Consider the following 9,378-nt stretch of genomic DNA (forward strand, 5'->3'; position numbering starts at 1 on the left):
TGACAGAATCTCATTTTTTTATGGCTGAATAGTACTCCATTGTGTATGTGTACCACATTTTCTTTATCCATTCATCTGTTATGGACACTTAGGTTGCTTCCAAATCTTAGCTATTGTAAACAGTGCTGCAACAAATATGAGAGTGCAGATATCTCTTCCACATACTGATTTCTATTCTTTTGGGTATATGCCCAGCACTGGGATTGCTGGATCATATGGCAGCTTGATTTTTAGTTTTTTGAAAAACGTCCAAACTGTTCTCCATAGTAGTTGTACTAATTTACATCTTCACTTTGTTGTTTTCTTTGCTGTGCAGAAGCTTTTTAATTTGATGTAATCCTATTTGTCCGTCTTGGTTTGGTTGCCTGTGCTTGTGGGGTAATATCCAAGAAGTTTTTGTCTAGACCAATGTCCTAGAGTTTCCGTGATGTTTTCTTGTAGTAGTTTCATAGTGTGAGGCCTTAGATTTAAGTCTTTAATCCATTATACTTGATTTTTGCATATGGCAAGAGATAAGGGTCTAGTTTGATTCTTCTGCATATGGATATCCAGTTTTCCCAGCACCATTTATTGAAGAGATTCTCTTTTCCCCGACGTGTGTTCTTGGCATCTTTGTCAAAAATGAGTTCACTAAAGGTATGTGGATTTGTTTCTGGGTTCTCTGTTCTGTTCCATTGGTCTCTGTGTTGGTGTTTATGCCAGTACCATGTTGTTTAGTTACTATAGCTCTGTATTCTTATTTGAAATCAGGTAAGGTGTTTCCTCTAGCTTTGTTCTTTTTGCTTAGGATAGCTTTAGCTATTCTGGGTCTTATGTGGTTCCATGTGAATTTTAACATTGTTTTTCTATTTCTGTGAAGAATGTCTTTGGTATTTTGACAGGAATTGCATAAAATCTGTAGGTTGCTTTGGGTAGTGTGAACATTTTAACAATATTTATTCTTCCAATCTATGAACAGAATATATTTCCATTTTTGGTGTCCTCTTTACTTTTTTTATCAGTGTTTCATAATTTTCATCATAGAAGTCTTTCATTTCTTTGGTTAAGTTAATTCCTAGGTATGCAATTTTACGTGTGGCTATTGTAAATATGATTACTTTCTTGATTTCTTTTTCAGATTATTCACTATTGGCATATAGAAATGCTACTGACTTTTGTATGTTGATTTTATATCCTGCTACTTTAGTGAATTTGTTTATAAGTTCTAATAGTTTTCCTGTGGAGTCTTTAGGTTTTTCCAAATAGCCATATCATCTACAGAGATAATTTGACTTCTTTCTTTCCAATTTTGATGCCATCAATTTCTTTCTCTTGCCTGATTGCTCTAGCTAGGATTTCCAGTACTATGTTGAATAACAGTGGTAAAGGGGGGCATCCTTGTCATGTGCCAGGTCTTAGAGAAAAGGCTTTCAGTTTTTTTCCCCTTCAGTATGTTACTAGCTGTGAGTCTGTCGTATATGGCTTGTATTATGTTGAGGTATGTTCCTTCTACCCTCAGTTTTTAAGGGTTTTTATCATGAATGGATGTTGAATTTTATCAAATGCTTTTTTCAGCATCAATCAAAATAATCATATGGTTTTTGTTCTTCATTCTGTTAATATAAAGTATCACATTGATTGATTTGCATATGTTGAACCATTCTTGCATACTTAGGATAAATCCCACTTGGTCATGATGAATGATCTTTTTAATGTATTGCTGAATTCAGTTTGCTAGTATTTTGTTGAGGATTTTTGCATCAATATTCATCAAGATACTGCCATGTAGTTTTTGGGTTTTGAGGTGTCTTTCTCTGGTTTTGGTATCAGGATAATACTGCCCTCGCAGAATGAGTTTGGAAGTATTCCCTCTTACTCCATTTTTTCAGAATACTTAGAATATGATTGGTTCTTCTTTAAATGTTTGGTAAAATTCAGCAGTGAAGCCATCTTTTCCAGGACTTTTCTTTGCTGGGAGACTTTTTATTATGGCTTCAATTTCATTATTTTTTATTGATAGGTTCAGATTTTGGATTTCTTCCCAGTTTAATCTTGGCAGGTTGTATGTCTCTAGGAATTTGTCCATTTCTTCTAGATTTTCCAATTTGTTGGCATATCGTTGTTCATGGTAGCAACTAATGATCCTTTGAATTTTTGTCATATCTGTTGTAATGTCTCCTTTTCATCTCTAATTTCGTCAATTTGGATCTTCTCTCTTTTTCTCAGTCTGGCTAAAGGTTTGTTGATTTTGTTTCACAATTTAAAAAAACAATTTTTTGTTTCATTTCTCTTTTGTATTGTTTTTTATTTCAAATTTATTTCTGCTCTCATCTTTATTATTTATTTTCTTCTACTAATTTTAAGTTTGGTTTGCTCTAGTTTTTCTAGTTCTTTAAGATGCATTATTAGATCATTCATTTGAAGTTTTTCCTCTTTTATGATGTAGGGACTTATAGCTTTAAACTTCCCTCTGAGTACTGCATTTGCTGTATCCCATAGGTTTTGATATGCTGTGTTTCCATTATCATTTGTATCTAGACATTTTTCATTTTCCTGCTTAATTTCTTCATCGACCCACTGGTCACTCCAGAGCATATTGTTTAATTTCCTTGTATTTGTATAGTTTCCAAAATCCCTCTTGTTATTGGTTTCCAGTTTTATTCCACTGTGATAAGAGAAGATGCTTGATATTAGTTCAATTTTTTTGAATGTTTTAAGACCTATTTTGTGACAACCTATGGTCTGTCCTTGAGAATAATCCATATGTTGAGGAGGAGAATGTGTATTCGGCAGCTGTTGGATGAAATGTTCTTTAAATATTTATTAGGTCCACTTAGTCTATAATGCAGACTAAGTCCAATGTTTCTTTGTTGATTTTGTGTCTGGAAGAACTGTTCAGTGCTAAAGTGGGATATTGAAATCTCCAGCTCTTATTGTATTGGGTGTTCTATCTCTCTCTTTAGTTCTAATAACAGTTCCTTCACATATCTGGGTGCTCTAGTGTTGTGTGCATATATACTTACAATTCTACATCCTCTTGCTGAATTGACCCCTTTATCATTTTATAGTGACCTTCTTTGTCTCTTCTTATAGTTTTTGTCTTGAAATCTATTTTGTCTAATATAAATGTAGCTACTCCTGCTCTTTTTAGTTTTCCATCATCATGGAATATCTTTTTCCATCCCTTTATTTTCAATCTATTGGTGTCTTTATAGGTGAAGTGTGTTTCTTGTGAGTAACAAATCAATGGGTCTTGCTTTTTCATCCATTCAGCAAGTCTTTGTCTTTCAATTGGAGAGTTTCAACAGTTTATATTCCATGTTATTAATGATAAGTAAAGACTTACTTCTGTCATTTTGTTATTTGTTTTCTGGTTTTGTGGTTTTCTTTTCTTTCTTTCTTTCCTTCTTGTCTCCTTTTTAGTGAAGGTGATTTTCTCTGGGGATGTGGTTTTGTTTCTTGATTTTTATTTTTTGTGTATTCATTGTATGATTTTTGGCTTGAGATTACTATGATGCTTGCAAATACTATCTTGTAACCCACTATTTTAAGCTGATAACTTAACCCTGCTTGCATAAACAAGCAAAAAGAAAGCTCATAAAGACTCTGTCACTTAACTTTGACCCCCTACTTTTTCACTTTTTGTTGTTTCTGTTTATATCTTATTATACTGTCTATGTCTGCAAACAGTATTGTGTTTATTATTTTTGGCTGGCTCATAATTTAGTCTTTCTACTTAATAGTAGTTTACACAACACAGTTATAGTGGTATAGTAATCTGTGTTTTTCTGTGTATTTACTATTAGCAGTGAGTTTCATACCTTCAGGTGACTTCTTATTGCTCATTAACATCTCTCTCTTTCTGATTGAAGTATTCCCTTTAGCATTTCTTGTAGGACAAGTCTGGTATTAATGAAATCCCCCAGCTTTTGTTTGTCTGGGAAAGTTTTTATTTCTTCTTCATGTTTGAGGACATTTTCACCAGATATACTCTTCTAGGGTAAAAGTTTTTTTTCCTTCAGCACTTTATATCATGCTACTCTCTCCTGGCCTGTAAGGTTTCCACTGAAAAGTCTGTTTCCAGATGTAGTGGAGCTCCATTGTATGTTATTTGTTTCTTTTCTCTTACTACTTTTAGGATTCCTTCTTTACCCTTAACCTTTGGGAGTACTACTCCCAAAGTTCTACTTTCTACTCCTATCTCTTTCTCCACCTCCTCTTTAAGGCCAATAACTCTTAGAGGTACCCTTTTGAGGCTGTTTTCTAAATCCTGTAGGAGTGCTTCATTGTTTTTTATTATTTTTTCTTTTGTCTCTTCTGTATTTTCAAATAGCCTAACTTCAAGCTAATTCTTCTGCTTAATCAATTCTGCTATTAAAAGACTCTGATGCATTCTTTATTATAGCAATTACATTTTTCAGCTTCAGAATGTCTGCTTGAATCTCTTTAAGTATTTCAATCTCTGTTAAATTTATCTGATAGAATTTTTAATTCCTTCTCTGTGTTCTCTTGAATTTTTTTGAGTTTGCTAAACACAACTATTTTGAATTCTCAGTCTGAAGGGTCATACTTCTGTTTCTCCAGAATTTGTCCCTGGCTTCTTATTGAGTTTATTTGGTGAGGTGAAATTTTACTGGATTGTGTTGATCCTTGTAGATGTTCTTTGGTGTATGAGCATTGATGAGTTAGGTATTCATTGTAGTATTCTCAGTCTTATTTGTAGTTGTCCTTCTTGGGAAGGCTTTCCAGATATTCAAAAAGATTTGGGTGTTGTGATTAAGCTGTATCTGCTTTAGGGGGCACCCCAGCCCAGTAATGCTGTGGTTCTTAGAGGCTTGTTGAGGTATCGTCTTGATGGTCCTGGACAAGTTCCAGAATAATTACCTGGATTACTAGGCAGAGACTCTCGTTCTCTTCCAGTACTTTCTTCCAAAGGAACAGAGTCTCTCTCTCTCTCTCTCTCTGTTCTGAGCTACCTGGAGCTGGAGGTGGTGTGACACAAGAACCCCTGTGGCCACCACCACTAGGACAGCACTGGGCCAGACCTGAAACCAGCACAGCACTGGGTCTTGACCAAGGCTTACTGTAACGAATCCCTGGCTATGGCTTAGGTTCACTCAAAGCCCTGAGGCTCTACAATCAACAGGTGGCAAAGCCAGCCAGGCCTGTGTCCTTCCCTTCAGAGTGATGATTTCCTGCAGGCCCTGAACTTGTCCAGGGTTGCTATTCAGAAACCAGAGACTAGAATCAAAAACCTTACAAGTCTACCTGGTGTTCTATTGTACTGCTGCTGAGCTAACACTGAAATCACAACACACAGTCCTTCCCATTCTTCTCTTACTTTTCCAAGGGCAGGGAAGCCCCACCCCATGGCCACCACCACCACAGGCCTATAGGGAGTACTGCCAGACTAACCCCAATGTTCCCTTAAGGCCCAAGATCTCCTAAGTCAGATTCTGATGAAAGTTGCCTGGCCTGGGACCCAAACTTCAAAGCTGAAGTCTCCCCTCTGGCACAGGGCAGCCCCAGAAATTCTGTCCAAGAACCAAGTCCTAGAATTGGGAGCCCCAAAAGCCTGCTTGGTGCTCTTATAGCCCTGTGGCCGAGCTGGTACCTAAGGTGCAAGACAAAGTCCCCTTTGCTTTTCCCTCTGCTTTTCTCAAGCAGAAGGAATCTTGCTCCATAGCCACCATAGCTGGAAATGTGCTGAGTCTCACCTGAAGCCAGCAAGTCTCAGAGGCTCACCCAAGGCCCTCAACATAATACCTGGGTATTACTGCTTGTTATTCTGGATCCAAGGGCTCTTCAGTTAGCAGGTGATGAATCCTGCCAGGACTGAGTCCTTCTCTTCAAGGTAACAGGTTCCCTTCTGGACCAGAGTATGTCTAGAAATGTTGTCCTGGAGCTAGGGCCTGGAACGGGGGCCTCACAACTCTAACCAGTGCCCTATTTTGCTGTGGCTGAGCTAGTATCCAAGATGCAAGACAAAATCTTACCCACTCTTCCCTCTCTTACCTTCAAGCGGATGGAAGGAGTCTCTTTTGGAGCTGCAAGCTGTGTAGCCTGGGGTTAGGGGAAAAGTAATGATAGCACTTCCTTTGCTGCACTGGCTGGTGTCTTAGTATGTTGTATGCCCCTCAGTCCAAAACACTAGAACTCACCTAGGAGTTGCAGTCCTTGTGGCCTAGACTGCCTTTCAACTTTATTTGGGACCCCAGAACACTTCAGCCTGCAGTGACAAGGGTTGCAGGAACTCAAGTTTGGATGGCCAGGATTGGCGAGCCCCCTCTGGCTAGGGCTGGTTTAAATGCTCCCTTCATGGGTAGTCATCAGCTGAGTTTAGTCTGGTTTTGTTTTCTGTTATAATAAGGCAGCACTGATTTCAATGCCTCACAAATGCTGTGATCTCCCTCTCCTCACCACAACAAAACTCTCCACATGATGCTGCCACTGCCAAAGGATGGGGGACGGGTGGCATTGGCAATTCAAGACTATTTTTCCTACCTCTTAATGCCTCTTTCAGTAATATGAGATTAAAACCAGGTACTATGAGTGTTCACCTGATGTTTGGTTCTCATAAAGGTGCTTTTTGTGTGTGTAGATGGCTGTTAAATTGGTGTCCTAGGTTGGGGGTTATGATCAGTGAAACCTTATATTCTGCCATCTTGCTCCTCCCAACCTGATGTGGATCTTTTTTAGAACAGATTTACATGGCTTCAGTACACAGGTTGTAGCTGTTGATTTGACAAATACATTCTTTCCCAATCAGAAAAGAGGATCACAATAATCTTGAATTCACATGGAAATGTCAAATATGTGTGTGCGTGTGTGTGTGTATATATATATAGTTTTGATGCAGGGCAGGGCTAGTTAACTCTCTTGCTATTTGTCATAACATAGCACAAAAAAAGTCTAGACCATTTGGGCATCCCATAGAACACTGCACTGATTTATTATGTCAGTAATATTACATTAATTAGGATGGACAAGGAAGAGGTACCAAGTGTGTTGGAGGCCTTGGTAAAACGCATATGCTCCAGAGGGTGAGAGATAAACTCAATGAAGATTCAAGGCCTGCTACATCTGTAAAACTGTTTAGGGGTCCAGTGGTAAGGAGCATGTTTGGACATCCCCTCCAAAGTAAAAGACAAATTGTTCTATCTTGCACCTGCAGCCACAAAGAAAATAAAACATATAACAGATCTCTTCAGGTTTTAGGGCACCATATTCCACACCTAGGAATATATCTCCAGTTCATATGTTAGGTGATATGGAAACCTATCACCTTTGAGAGGGAGGCTTAGAGTAAGGAAAGCATTTTGCAACTATTAGTGCAAGCAGTACTGCCTCTTGGGTCATAAGATTCAGCAGATCTATGGTGTTGGAGGTATCAATAGTGAGAACCAATGCCGTGGACAGGTTCTAGCAAGCCCCAGTGGGAAAACTACAAAACAAGCCACTGAGATTCTGGAGCAAGCCCATTGGCCACAGTAGTGTAGATCTTTAAACTTTAAAACAAACAAACAAAAACCTCATGGTGTGCTACTGGGCTCTGGTAGAGATAGAATGTCTGAATATTAAATGCCAAGAGACCAAGAGCCTAGAATTTCTCCTATGGGCTGGGTTCTGTCAGATATACCAAGTTACAAGATTAGGTGGGCCTACCAATGATTCATCCTAAGAAGGAAGGGGTATGCTTTTGATTAAGCATGAGTAGGGCTGGTGTACCAGTGTGATGCATGAGCAGGTAGCACTGATCCCAATGGCATCTGCAACTGTTGCCCCAGACCTCTCTCTTAGCTGCTGTTTATGATTATATCACCACCTGATAGAGGAGGAAAAAACCTGAGCACATCCATATGTGAGCGTATGTGGGTGCTAGCCAAAAATGGGCAACACCTGTGATACAGCCTCACTCAATGATGGCCTTGAAAGACATTGGCAAGGAAAAACCCTTTCAATGGGCAGAGTTTTGGACCATGCACCTGGCTGTCCACTTTCTATGGAAGAAGAAATAGTAGATGGTCAGGCCATCTACTTGGTTGGAGGCCTGGAAAGAGAAAGACTGGAATATAGGGGACAAGGAGATAGAAGCATATGAATGGGCATATGGGAGTGAGGACAAAGTGTGAAGATATTTGTATCACACATTAATATCCACCAGACCACCAGAAAGCATCTACCATGGAAGAGGCACTGAAGAACCAAGTTGACAAAATGACTGAGCCAGTTGACCTTAGTCAGCCTTCAGTATCGGACATTCCCCAAACTGGCACAATGAGCACATGAATGGAGTAGACATGGTGACAGAGATGAAGGCTGCTGATATGGTTTGGCTGTGTCCCTACCTAAATCTCATCTTGAATTGTAGCTCCCATAATTCCTATGTGTCGTGGGAGGGACCTGGTGGGAGGTAATTGAATCATGGGGTGGTCTTTCCCATGCTGTTCTTGTGTTAGTGAATAAGTCTCATGAGATCTGATGGTTTATAAAAGGGAGTTCCCTTGCACATATTCTCTTGCCTCCCATCATGTAAGATGTCCCCTTGCTTCTCCTTTGCCTTCTGCCATGATTGTGAGGCCTCCCCAGCCATGTGGAACAGTGACTCCATTAAACCTCTTTCCTTTATAAATTCCCCAGTTTTGGGTATGTCTTTTCTAGCAGCATGAGAACAGACTAATACAGTTACACATGGGCCCAACAGCATAGACTCCCACTTAAGAAGGTTGATCTAACTCTTGCTGCCTCCTAATATTCAATTTATCAGCAACAGAGACAAACACTGAGCCCCTTCTAGGGCACTATTTCTTAAAGAGTTCTATTGGCCAATTAGTGGCAAGTTAACTGTAGTAAGCCCTCATTACCTGGGAAAATCAGTGGTTTATTCTTACAAGAATAGTATGAGTTCACTTTTCCTGTCCACAGGACCACAGTTAGCACTACTCTCTAAGGGCTTTGGAGTATTTGATTCATCAACATGAGGTTTCACACAACATCCTATTAGACCAGGAGACCCACTTAACAGCATAATATGTGTAAGAGTGGGACAATGACCATAGGATCCACTGGTTGTATAACATCCACAACCTGCTGACCTAACAGCATTGGAATAACCTGCAGAAGGCAAAGCTAAAGCACCAGCTCAGGGCAACATTTAGTGAGGAGTGGGAAACTTCCTTTAGGATACCATAGACTGAACTGAATCAGAGGCTTCTATTTGGTGCTGTGACCCCAATAGAAAGAATACACAAGTCTGGCAACCAAGAAGTAGAAGCAAATGTGACCCCACTTATTATGGAATAAATAGTGTCCCTCCACAATTCATATGTGGAATTCCTAATCCCCAGTACATTGGATGTGACCATGTTTGGAGATACAATCTTTACAAAAGCAATTGGC

The sequence above is a fragment of the Symphalangus syndactylus genome, chromosome X (assembly GCF_028878055.3).
Source record: "Symphalangus syndactylus isolate Jambi chromosome X, NHGRI_mSymSyn1-v2.1_pri, whole genome shotgun sequence".
Taxonomy (NCBI): Eukaryota; Metazoa; Chordata; class Mammalia; order Primates; family Hylobatidae; genus Symphalangus; species Symphalangus syndactylus.